General features: G+C 40.0%; 1 protein-coding gene across 3 annotated transcripts in view; it reads left to right on the plus strand.

Moving 5' to 3' along the window:
- The window catches only part of TJP1 (tight junction protein 1), a 163,282-nt gene that overhangs the window by 106,570 nt on the left and 43,629 nt on the right, over nt 1–13,083 (plus strand). The window lies entirely within an intron of this gene.

A 13,083-nucleotide genomic window follows, 5' to 3' on the forward strand; every position in this document is an offset into this window, starting at 1 on the left:
TTGTTTCCGTGTTTATAAAAGGTACCAAACTGACTGCTATAGAAGATAATTTCAGTGATGTGCCTCTGTATTAGGTACTGAGGGCTGAGAATTGAGGTAGCTCCTTAGGCCTGTACAGACAGGGAGACCACCAATAGTTTAACTGTAATGATAATTCTAAAAAGGCCATGACATTCTCCTGCTATTCAGCCTGCCAACAGAAAGCTTTTGGTATTACTTACCATGCCGATATGTCTAGATTTTCACTGTCAGACATTCTTAATGGCTGTCAAACTGCTGCTTGTATTTACTTGGGTTTATTTGTAGCTTTCTTTAATACCTCAGTAATGTTTATTTTTCTTGTTGAGTGCTTGTAGAGTGTACAAACTTTCTTCTTCCTCATTCCAATTTTGAAAGTGAGTCTGAAAGTAACTGAAGCTCATTTAAGTAAGAGCATTACTTTTGGTTATGTTGGATGATTTTTTGTGGACTGATAAAAAAGGCTTATGCTGAGTGTTGTTCTAACTTGCACTGGAGTAGACTAATATTTTTGGTGGTAGGGAGGAGAGCCCCTGTGGAACAAATGTAAAATGAGCCCACTAAAAAGTAAAAACGCTTTGCAACTCAGTCAACTTTACCATTCTGTCAGACTTGTTTAGGCTGAGTTCCAAGTGCAAACTTCAGATACCACAATTGTGTATGTTTGGATGCTTATCACTTTCTTACATGAGAAGCTCAGATTTCATCTTGGAAAAAGTGTGTACCCAGTGCCAATATTCATAGCAAAAAGAAAACCTGAAAATATGGTTGTATTGTATCCTAACACTAAAGAAAAACCTAAGTAAACTTAGAAGGCTGCTTTTGAAAATTATATCATAGTAATACAGATGTTTGCATTTTATTGTACTGATGCAATGATGTGTACTATGTAGGTATGTGGAACTGTAGGATATTTGAAATGATGATGATAATCTGTCCTCGATGCTTTGCAGTAGCCTTCCCTCCAGTTTGGAGAGGCTGTTGCAGAAACTTCACTCCTCTGGCACATGTTGCACTGCCATTGGTCTCAGTATTTAAGTCTGTTAAGTATGTGCATCAATAATTGACACTGTTGTTTTGATAAAGCATGTCTGTCTTTGATCTTTTGAGAGTAAACGTGGCTTGGGAGCACTGACTCCTAAGTTGATAGTGCACTGTCAAGGGAAAATGTCACCAGCATAAGTGCATGCAAGCTGATAGTTGGTACATGCTCATGGAACTTTAATGTGTTCAATTTATCATGTATTTGTCAGGATTGGGTAGCTAAAATACATCCTTAGTCTACCGTATAGTTGCAAGACGTAAAGCAGAGGTGGAATGGGAAAAGAGCTTTTAACTACTTTTTTTTTTCCTGTATCACCTTGTAATAACTTCAGGTTCCTTAAGAAAAGGTCATGAAGCAATCCTAAAAATATGTTGCTGATTTATCCAAGGCCCAGAAAAGATGACATGTTGTCACAAAATTGGCCTTCTGCATCCTTTGCTTGCAGATACCGGTATATACTTGATGTTTGGGCTGGTGAATGATGAGGAGCATCCAAGGGCAAGAGTGTGGTACAAGTGAAGTTCTGCTCTTGAAAGAACTGAAGTTTATCTGTGAAACTAAATTAGGTTATGTTTTGCTGTGCACCTTCCCACTCAAGAGTCAAGGTGCTGACTCAAGTAGGACAAGAGTGTGGAAGCCCTTCTGCTGTTGATTTCCTTTTTATTTTTTTGAGGAACAGATTGGATCTAATGTGCAGCAATGTGAAATACTTGCAGAGGGGGGAAATACAGCCAAGTGGGATTTTTGTTACTTTTCTTCCTTGCTTCTTTTTGAACTTCGCACTCTTCAGATTAATTTGTTCTCTTTTGTCAATTAAAGCCTTAGCTCGCTTTAGAACATGAAGCTTGAAGAGATAATGTAACAGATGGGGCAAGACTTAAACTTCTGCACTAGTTATTTCCTCTGGTCTGTAACCTTTTTGTTATTTTCTTAATTTATTACATTCAAAATGTTGAAGTTCAACAGAGCTGCTTTCTATAGTGCAAGGAGTCCTGGAGTAATACAGGGGTGAGGTAAAGGTTGTGTAAACTTGAGTGCCTTTTTAGTTTGCAACTCGAGTTTTGTAGTTTTTGTAGTTATAGTTTTGTAGTTTTTCATTCTTGCAGTTTTTAAGTTAAAGTCTAATCAGATCCACTTTCAGAAGTGGAGAATTTTGCTCTTGTTTAAGGGCTCTGGGTTTGCGAAGTCTCCATTTTTAAATACAGTTCCAGGTAGGTGGAGGATACAGTTCTGTAGAAGCACAATGCATACTTTAAAATAGCCTTGATGATTTCTGCCTGCATAGTTTTCTTGCCTGCTTGGGAATGTGCATTCCAGAGTGGTGATGAAGGGACATGATGAAGTTTTGGTTAAGAATATAATCCTGTATTGTTGATATACTTGAAATTGTGGGAATAGAAGTTAGTGTCTTGTGGTTAAAGCTGCTGGTGAGGCAGTTTGTTCCACTGAAATGAGTTTATTATTAATTGGTGATCTAAATACAAAAGTAGCTTTGTGACCATTTTTAAGGTTTAACCTTTGACTTTCTGAGTGTGGCTTTTTTTTTTTTCTTTGATGTGACTGTGTTTTTAGCTATATCACCTTAAAACTCAACTGGAGAAGTAGAAGGTCAAGTGGAAACTGCAAAAGAAAGGCCTTGAAGCTATTTGATCTGAAAGACTGTCAGTTTTGGTAATTAAAGCTTTCTGAATTCACATTCAGAGTTTTATGTAAAATTCAGTGCTAGTTCATCTACAATGGTGGGAATAATTGAAGGTCTACCAAATGGATTTTCATGAGAAGAGGGCATTCCATTGCTTTTGAAGTGCACTGTTTTGCTTTGTATGCATAAGGCAACATGCCGCTAGGAAGTTCTGCTCTGTCAACAATTCCTTCTCTGGAGCATGGTAGGGAGTTCCCTTGTCCCTTTCCCTGCTTTGATGTGCGAACAGGGAAGAAACAAGTCCTAGCTGTGTGTCTGTAGGATGGGATGGGAACAGATGTGATGGTTATGTAAATCTGAATACCTGCAGAGGTCAATTTGAAGCCTGTATTACAGCCTCTTGGCCAGTAATTACTGTGTCATTTTGTTCCAGTGACTGTAGCCAATGTCTTTTCTGCTCTGGCTTCATGAGGGCGGGGAAGGAGACTGGGTGTTGGCTCCTGACTCAGGGAGTGAGGAATGGCCGGGGCAATTTTTCAGTCTGGGTTTCATGGGAATTCAGCCACTTGGAGTGGGGGTGGGGATGCATTCTTCAAAACAGAAAATCCAAAGCCCCCAAACCCCAGAACATTCTGTCTTAAACAGTGCTTACTTTTCTTAGCTTAAGTTAATATATGGTGATTTGTGTCCAGCTTTTCTGAAGAGATCTGGTTGTGAACTACTGCTCTAGTGAAAGGCAACAGCAGGATTGCTGCCAGCAGAAAACCAAAGAGGAGGATTGTGCCCAGGGCGGCTGACAGTGCTGGGCAGTATCTCAGGCCTGGCTTTAGTGCCCTTTGTCCAGTCTTGGCTCCTCATCGGAGTTGGTTTCATTGCTGCCTTTTAAGAAGATGAGGAGTTATGATTGGAATTAAAAGATGTTTTGGGTGTGTTTGGGTGGCAGGGACATCCCTGTTGCTGCTCTGTGTCCTTTTAAGGGAAGGGAAAGAAAAGTGTGGAAATGTCTTGTTGATTCTTCTGGAGCTGCTGTTATTTTCTTTTGTGCTTGTTACTGGCCTTGGCTCTTGAAGAGAAGGAAACAGACCATTAAAAAAAGGAAAATATTAGTAAATTAGAAGGTAGAAAAATATGCACGTGTTTTCCATAAAACATGTTTGTAAGTCTTCCTGTGGTAAAAATGAGTCTTCTTTTGCCTTCTGAAAGGAAACTCCCATATTTTGCAAATATCTAATAGTATAGCCAGGATTAAGACAAAAAAATAAATCCCATTCTATAGCTGGCTGTGAATAAGCAATTGTGTTACCCAGGAAAGCAGTGAGGGTTATGAAAGTGTCTGCAGGTCTGTTGTTATATGGGAGGGGTTTCTACACTCTAAGTCAATGAGTAACCCACTGGAGAAGTTTTCTGCTTTTATTTTGTTAGCTTCTCTTCTCGTTTTCCACCTCAGGAAAGCCATCATCAGTGCCAGACTGATTCCTTGATTCATTCAGAGTAGCTTTGCAGATGAAGGGGAGATCTCTGACCTGGGAACGAAAGTAGCCTTAAGCTTAGGCTTTTCCTGCTCCTTAACCCTTTGTATAGTCAAGCAGCCGCCTCAAGGTGCTGTTTTAAGGATATACTCGATATACTTGTTCTGCCAGGAGAGTTTGCTCCAAGTCCCATCCCTGGCTGCTGTGCTTTTCCTTGGCAGTGTTGTTGGGCACCTGTTCAGTTGGTTCATACAATGACTGAGTTCCTCTTTCTTAGACCCCATTCACCCCTTTGCACTACTCTTTTGAAACTGAACCTTCACAGTCACTTTGATTTTTCTTATCAATAGTGGATAATTTTAATTTATGTTACAAAGACACTAAACAGAAGGGTGTAAAGGACTGATGAAAATGAAGATGTTGATTGAGCTGTAGGAAGATTCTCCTTGGGATGTGGGAGTTCATCTTTAGGTCTGTGGGCTGCTGAATGCAGTGGAACAACTTGGTATTAAAAAAGCAGAGGGCTTTTTTCCCCCCTCTCTTCTCCTGCACTGTGTTGTTCAGAACTTAAATACTAGTTTTACTGACTAATATATTTTACTGGGTTTTTTCTTTCTACATCTTCAGCTTATTACCCAGTTTTGAGTTCTGTCAGTGCTGTGTCATTCAGCTTTGTGATTGGATGCAAGGACAATTGTAGATTGCTAATTTTTTTCTGCATCATTTATTAATATGTTAGCTTTAGAAGAAAAGATTTTTAGGAGGCAAATCCCAGAACAGATTGATGTGCGTATAAACAGGGAGAGACTGGGAGACAATTGTGGAGTAAAGTATCAAAGTGTACTAATTATACCTGCTTAAACAGATACCTCTTCAAGTCAGGTGTTTTCAAAAAAATAGGAAAATCTATTTCATGGTGAAGTAATTTGAAGCTACATGTTAATAGGATAGGGACAGTCCTTTTTGCTGAGGAAAAATGTGTTTTCTGCTTCCCACAGCTTCTTGGCTGATAAGAAAGTTAGGAATGTTTACCTTGCTGATAGCTGAATAAGCCTTTTGAACACTAACATTAATCACTACCGTAGTGTTTGTTACTTTGTGTGTCCACCTCTGGCCAGTGGGGTATGGCAATGCTGCTCTAGTTCTCATTCTTTTCTCTCAGTGACTTCTCGGATTTTTTTTCTGTTCCTCTCTCAACTCACAAGCTCTGCACTAGAAAACAAAACAGAACCCTGCACTTTTTAAACCAAACTATTTGTTACCATTGTCTCCTTACTCCAAAGTCACTAACAGCTTTCTAATCAAACAAGTTACTCCTTTTCCAGGTGCTGGAGTATTTCACTCGTCTCTTCCTCTTTGAACTCCTGTGTTTCTGTATCCTTGGCTTCGAACTTACTTTCTTTGAGTATGTGAAGTAAATGTGAGCTCAGAGTTGTACTGTGTTCTGCAGATGCTTTAGCAGCCATGTGACTGCTAAAATTGAATCTTCTTAACTGACAGTTACCCAAATTGAGGGTGGAAAGATACCATCTGTGTGTGTGGTTGTTCTGGATAGGGAAGGACACTTAACCTGAAATTTCCTACTGAGTGATTGCTTGAGATTCAGAGGAAAAAAATTTGTACCTCTAAGTGGGAGGGGAAAAAAAATCTTACTGCAGTGATGTATTTCTTCATACTGAGATTCAAGGGGTAAGATATCAGAGAAACACCCCCTTCCCCTGAATCCCGGAACTACAACAGTAGTTGTCAACTGCTTCTGAGACAAAAAGTAGTGTGTGTTTGGGCGACCTGCATTTCAAGTCCTTATTTACCAAATTCTTCTAAAATTAACTGTAAAATGTATTGTTTGGCTGTGGCTATGTGGGCTCTAAAACACAAAACCAAAACAAGCAAATGCCACCCCCCCACCCAAAACATTTTAAAGAGAAATTAACTTAGGTATGCTGGTCTTTTGTTGTCAAGCTGGAAGATGCCAAAGCTGTAAATCTGAATCTGTAACTTGAATTTTAATGCAAAGCTCTTAAACGGTGTGTTGTGTCTGATTGATACTTGAAAGCTCTGAGTAGTATCTTGGAAAATCATCCCAGCTCTGTCTTAGTGGGATACTGTTGCCTGTCCTGAGGCTCTCATTTGACAGATTTTCAGAGTATAATGATCTAAAATTTATATGTTGCAGTCCTGGGTAACTGGGTTATGATTTTCTGGATTGAAAACAAGGTAAGAGGAATTCTGGCTTGAAGTGCTTCAATGCTTTGATTGCTGCTCTGATGTCTGTATTCATGTTGGTAATTTTTTGTAGCCATATCACTTATTATGTACATTTTGGCTTTGTATTTTTTAATTAAAAAGCCTGATTTAGATTTATATAAAGCTAATACTGATATCATTTTGTTTTCTTTGGTACTGATACCGTGCTCTTCTCCTCCTCCCCCAGGGGAAAACCAAGCTGGAGTAACTCCAACTAATGTTCTTAATGAGTGATAAAACAGTAATGCCGAGCTGTGTCTAAGTGCAGAGATGGTGGTTGTGTCTGCCGTTGGATGATAGGATTTGGCTTCAGAAATGTGCTGGAAATGTGACTTAGAATCACGGAGTAATTAAGATTGGAAGGGACTCGAGTTCAGCTAGTCCAACGCTGTGCTCAAAGCAGTTCTCACGAAATGTGGTTTATAGAATAATTGCAGAACAGTGGGGTCAGACAGAGCTCTGGAGATCATCTAATCTAGCCTCATACTCCAAGCAGGGTCAGCTACAGCAGCTTGCCCAGGATCTCATCCAGATGAGTCTTGAACACCTCCAAGAATCATACTCCATAGCCTTCCTGAGCAATGTGCACCACCATTTGACCACCCCCATGGCTTTCAAACAAAGGCAGATAGTGTGTGACTGGAGTTTCCTGTTCTGAACTGTGTCAGTGGCTGTGAAGTGGGCACAGCTGTGTGCATGTCATGGGAGGCTGCAATTTGAGCTTTTACATTCACAGAACTGGCTTACAAACCATGCCACAAGCAGTTGCTGTTGTTGGAGTTGAGATGAACTAATGAGGGAATGACCATATACATACCTGTAACACTTGCATGAGAGTGATGTGAGAGAGGGGATATTTCTGAGGATGGAAACTAGTAGGAGGGCAGTGTGTGCTGCTTAAGCAGTTACTTGTGGTAAAAGGAGTGCTTTTCAAGTTGCATCCTGAGATTTAAAGAATTAAAATATTACACGAGTTTCTTGAAAATCTTGGGTTTGAAATGATTAGGAAAAAAAATCTGAGATAAAGTTGATCTTTAAGTAAAGAGAAGATAAGTACTTTCAATTACATGTTAAAATTTATACTCTAAATTTGGAATCTTTAGGTCCTAGTAATACTGACCTTGGTCAGTATAGTAGAGAAATGACTTGAGACAAACACAAAGTGCAAGCTATCTGTCCTTCTGTTTGGCAACATCACTTACTGATGGGAGAAACACGGCTTGCCACTTTGCTTTTTTTAGCCTTTCTGTTCTGTTGTGATTTCGTATGTTTTGCTGTGCTGGCCTGGAGTAGTGATCTGTGAAATGCTATTGCAGCTCTTTGGAGTTTGTGATTCTACGTGATTTCACTGCCAGCTGGAAAGCAAAATGGAAAGAAGCAAAATAGACAAGCATCCCAAACTCTAAAACAAGTTTTCCCACGCCTTAGAGATCAGGAAGCCAGTAGGCTTTGCTTGGCTGCTGGCTGATACTGTTACCATGGTGTTTGAGTGGTACTCTTCAGCTGAAGTAACTTGACCTGAGACCATTTGAGATGGATCTGCATTTGGGTCTTACATTCTGGTTTGTTTTGCCTTATTTCTGAGTGTCAGCCTTGTGCCTTTCATGGATAGCGTGATTCACTAGGCCTCTGTCATAAACGCTTCTGGAAATACTCAGATTTAACTGGGTCTGTAATCCAATGTCCTTGATTAGGACTTTTTTGGAAGAGGGATCTAACGCTTCTGTATTGAGTAGCAGTACCACCACCAAAAAGCTTTTATGACCCTGGAAGATCAGAGAGCTGATGTGTGAGGCTTGAACTTGAGAGGCCATTCTGGAAAAGCGAGTTATGCTAAACAAGTTGGGTGTTACATGGATGCAGTGAGTTAAATACTGAGCTATTCTTTTAGTTTGGGGAGAACAATGCCCAGAAGTCAGAGCAAAAATGTCTCTTGCATAAAAATTCTTCAGGAAAACTAGAAGTTAGGGACAGTTTTAGATACATGCAGTATCAATGTGTTCAAAATGTAGCGACTAATCTTTGAATTTGAGAGCAGGAAGCAGTGGAAATTGTATTTAATAAGGTAGTATCCTGTGGAGTGACATGTGATTGTAGAAGCACAGGGAGAATTGTGTGGAATGGTTAAACAGCCTAGCTATTATTAAAAAATATATGTATATATTTAGTTCTAGTTCTTCCTCTCAAGGTTGTTATTCATGCTGTAAAGATGACTTCTGTTGTTCAGACGGTCGGTATCGTTGTTGTAGAGACTTTATACTTCTAGAATGATCTAAATAAAATTATGTTCATCTTATTAACATGCAGTGTTGAAAATTCTGTATTTTTTTTAGCTTGGATTTCACATTGTTACATGAAGAGCAGCTTTAATAATGGTGGTTTTCCGAACACAAACTTTACATGAGGTAGGCTGTTGAATATATGTGAATATTTGGGAGGAGTGGAACTCTTGACTACAGCTTGGAACCCATGCAATGTATGAAATACGTAGAGAAAAAACTGCAATGAGCACTCCTTTACTTTTAGGTGGTTAGTACATTTGTTTCTAAGGCTGTTATTTCTGTTTCAGTAGATGGTTGATGACATCTCTGTGGATGTACATTCAGACAGAAGGCGAGACTAAAGACTGGTTTCTCAGCTTCAGTGATTCTGTGAACATTTTTTTACACACATCTCAGAAAAGAGTGCTTTAGTGGCTGTTTCCTCCTCCATTTAACACTGCTATGTAAAAAGAGATAATGAAATAGCATCAGGTGCATGTCATTTGTCTCTGTGGCAGTCCCTGAGCTGCCCTGTCTGATCCCTCCTGAGTCTTCTCAAAAATACATTCAGGGAAACAGTCTTTCTCCATGGAAGGAGTGATGATCAAGTAAGAAACCAAGATACAGGCTGTTTGCAAAGTCTGGGACAGAGATAACCCCGTGGTGAGCGTGAAGAGTGTGAGTAGCAGTGTGTAGTTTGATGGGGTCATCCTGCCTCTACCCTCCTCCTTGGAGGCTACACTTGCTCCAGGGGTTGGCTGCCAGTATTTGAAATAACTGCAGTAACTCTGAGGTTCTCTGTAGAGTAGTTGTGGTTCTTTACCTATGTGTTAGAAAGACCACTAAGACAAAGCTCTCTTTTCAGTTGATAAAATCAGTCTGATAATGGGATTCTGACCTCATTGCATTAATTGCAGGGGAACAGCTGTTAAAAAATCGGTCCCCACCCAGTCAGCTGAAGGCTTTTGTGATAAGGCAGTTGGAGGGAATCTGTTAGAATTTAAGGTGGCTGTAGTTTAACTAGGCAGGGACAAAGGTGAGTATCTGTAGAAAGTCATCTTGCTCAGTGTTGGAGATCTGAAAGATGCTGTGTGGGGAAATGACCTCTTCATTCCTTGCTCTAGGTTGACTGGGGAAGCTTGGGTTTTCTTTTCTATACTTTCTCAGGAAGCTGTGTTTTTTGGATATTGATGTGGATTATGTTGTTTTTTCCTAAGTGAATGACAAATATCACCCCCTAGATAGCCAACAAACTGCAGAAATTGTCACAGTTGCAAATTCTAATTGTTTTGATAAGCAAACAATTATTCCTCTAGTAAGTCCCTCTAGACTTGCAAACGAACGTTGGGAAACTAATATGGCTTGGATTTCAAGAATGTGTAGCCTTAGCCTGAGCTGTTCCTCCAGGTGTAGAAGTCTAAAGAAGGTTCCTTACCTCAGGAACCTTGCATTTTTTAAGTATAAAGTACTAATTTCTGGCTGTTGTTTGAAGCTTTTCAAATGTGAACTCACCTGTCTTCTCAAGCCTGCGGGTGGCTCCCCTGCTGCTGCCAGTAACAGCTTTTCCGGCTGCAGTGAACTGAGCAATGCTATTTGCAACATGACTGCATTGCTCAAACTGGGAACCAGCAAGGTGTTTTGTTGGGTTTTTTTCTTTTTTTCCTTCAGGATGCTTGAAGGAAAAATCCTGATGCACAATTAGAGAATTAATCTTTTGGCGAAGTTCAGTCTTATGTATGTGCACACGTACCCAGATGCATGTGCGAAGGTAAAAGTCGTATGAGCAAAGGTATGTTTTTTAAAAAGAAAAATGAAAAGCCCAGCCCTTGAGAAGCCATAAAGAAATGTATTGAGAAGAGGAGTGAAAAATGTTTGTTGTTGTTTGAAGGACCCTTGTAAGCCCACAGAGGAAGGTTTCTGAAAAGATGTTTACTTTGATATGTTTATTTCTCAGGGTACTTCCAAAGGTGAAAGAGTTGAACAAGATTTGATGTGTCCAAGATTCTGAGCAAATCATAAGTTGCATTTCTTCCTTATTGATGAATTGCAACATCATATATGATGTTACCCTTTAAATAATAATAGAAAAATCAACCCACAAACACATGCACTTATCATATGCAGAGCTGGGAATACTACTAATTGTCTCTAAAGAAACTATTTGTTTTAATATAATAAATATTTTTTCCATCACTGAAGTCATGATATTCTTTCTTTTCTTTTTGTTCTTAATACCTGTAGAGAACCATCGGTAATATAGACATAGTACCTGGAGTTAGTAAAGTTCAAAGGCTGTCAGTTGTCCACTTGAATTTCAAAGATACTTAAGGGTCTCTGTTGAATTACTCTAACTCTAGACTGTGGCATCTTTAGTATTCTCCTATATTCCTAGTTTCTGGGGTGTTAGGCTGTGTGTATTTCTCGGTTCCTACTGAGTCACCTTGATTTCCCCTAACTCAGTGGTGCATAGCAGGCTTGGCACCAGCAGTCAGCAGGGCTGGTACTGTCACTGCAAACCTACACTGTCTGCCCCCACCCCTTAGTTACAAGCAGTGTTTGCCATTTTTGGAGACTTGGGAATTAAGTTCTTACAAGATTCCAGAAATTCAAATGTCACATGAAAATATAGAGCACTTTGGGGATAGTGTAAGAGCGGTATCACAAAATGGACCTCAACTAATGGTAGCAAAAGGCTAGTTCTTCTCAGTTATCAGTGTTTAGTAGGGTGAATACTTCACAGGTCTTCATCAAACTTTTTTGGGTCTTGTGAGTGAATGCAATTCTTTACAGATCAGACACTAACTCATGTAAGCAGTTTGTGTCAAAGCCAACACTCACCTCAGACTGCCTTTGAACTGTTTCCACTGTTCCTAATTGGACTGTTTGGGCATGCAGAAGGAATAGAAATAACATATTACTTCCTTTGCTATCTAACTAGTGGATATTTGATATTTCTGAGTCTTGTGAATTTGATATGAATGTATTAGTAAAATCTAGGGGAGGTGTTAGCAGTAGATGAATAGAGGAGATAGTGTGAGCAAGAAAATGGAGAACAAAGTGGAAAGACTGAGCTGCTCCAGAAGGGAGAAGGGCATTAAAAGTGGCAGCCCTGGTTAGACTGAGCAGTGGACACCCTGTCCAGGTTTAGAAAGGCTGTGAGTTTGTGAGGTTGATGTTTTCGAGGTTTGTCTTGGGGTTTTTTGTGAAGTAGTAAGTCTTCTCACAGTTCTCAGAAGCACGTTACGTAGGTTGTTTGTGTTTTTCTTAGTCATGGCCTAGCTGTTTTTGTTATCTTACCCTGCTCCAACTCTGGGTTTGCCAGTTCTCCCAGATCCAGTGGGAGCAGTGCTTAGCTGGTTAAACTGGGTTTTCTTTGTCCTTGCCATATCCAGAGCCAGTCGTGCCCTGTGTCCCGAGCTCCAGCAGGGAGCTCAAAGCCGTGGAAAGCAGGTACCTTGTCAGCCAAGGAGCTCGGGCTGTGCTCTGAGGGGGCCTCCGACTGCCGATGAGGGTTGTACTTGCACAGCACTGCCAGGACGAGTGCAGTGAATGAGCCAGGCAGGTTAACTTCTTTGTTGGTAGTTGCAGATATAAATAAGGCAGCCTATTGCAATTGTAATGTGAATGACAACTTTTGCAGTCCTGTTTTGGATTCCTCTGTCATCTTTTACTGAACAGGAGCTACTTAAAGCTTTTTGCTTCAGAAGTTTACTTGCAGAGATAATTCTTCACTTGTTGACGAGATGTTTAGCCTGAGAAGCTCTTGCCAAAACTAAGACAGAATGGGAACATCAGAAATAAGGAAGAAAATCAGTATTCGTTGACCGTTTAGCAAGCAAAACATTCTGTTTTGTTTCAAAGGTGGCTTTGTATGTGTACATGGTTACTGTTTCAGTATATACCTGGTCTGCTTTTGAAAAGCTGGAGGGAAATAAGCTAATTCTGGGGTATAGTTGAACCAATTTGTAATGCAAAGGAGTAACTGAAGTACTGAATCGAGGGGAAATAAAGCTGTTTGAATGAAATATATCCCAATTAAGTCACACAGGAGTTTCAAGAGAAGTGAACACTGAAAGAGAAATAAGCAGTAATGTAGCACATCCTAACCTTTGAAATAGAGCACAAAATGTGGAGGGGGAAAAACCCACAGCTTTTTGGGGTCGGGAGAAGAACTTGCTTTTTAAACCCAGCTGCAAATTCTGATGTTCTGAAATGGGATGAAATTTTCAGAGGTATTGATTGTGAGAGTAAACACTCCTACTACTGTTCCCTGATACAGGACTGAATTAAAAGTTGGGAGTACTTTTTGTTGTAGTGATTGAGTTACTGTAAGTGAAACAAATTCAGAGCAAAGCAGATTTTCAAAAAACCAGCACTGGCATATTGCAGAGATGTCTGTGT

Source organism: Pipra filicauda, unplaced genomic scaffold (genome assembly GCF_003945595.2).
Source record: "Pipra filicauda isolate LSUMZ 115617 unplaced genomic scaffold, ASM394559v2 scaffold324_size1259732_pilon, whole genome shotgun sequence".
Classification (NCBI taxonomy): Eukaryota; Metazoa; Chordata; class Aves; order Passeriformes; family Pipridae; genus Pipra; species Pipra filicauda.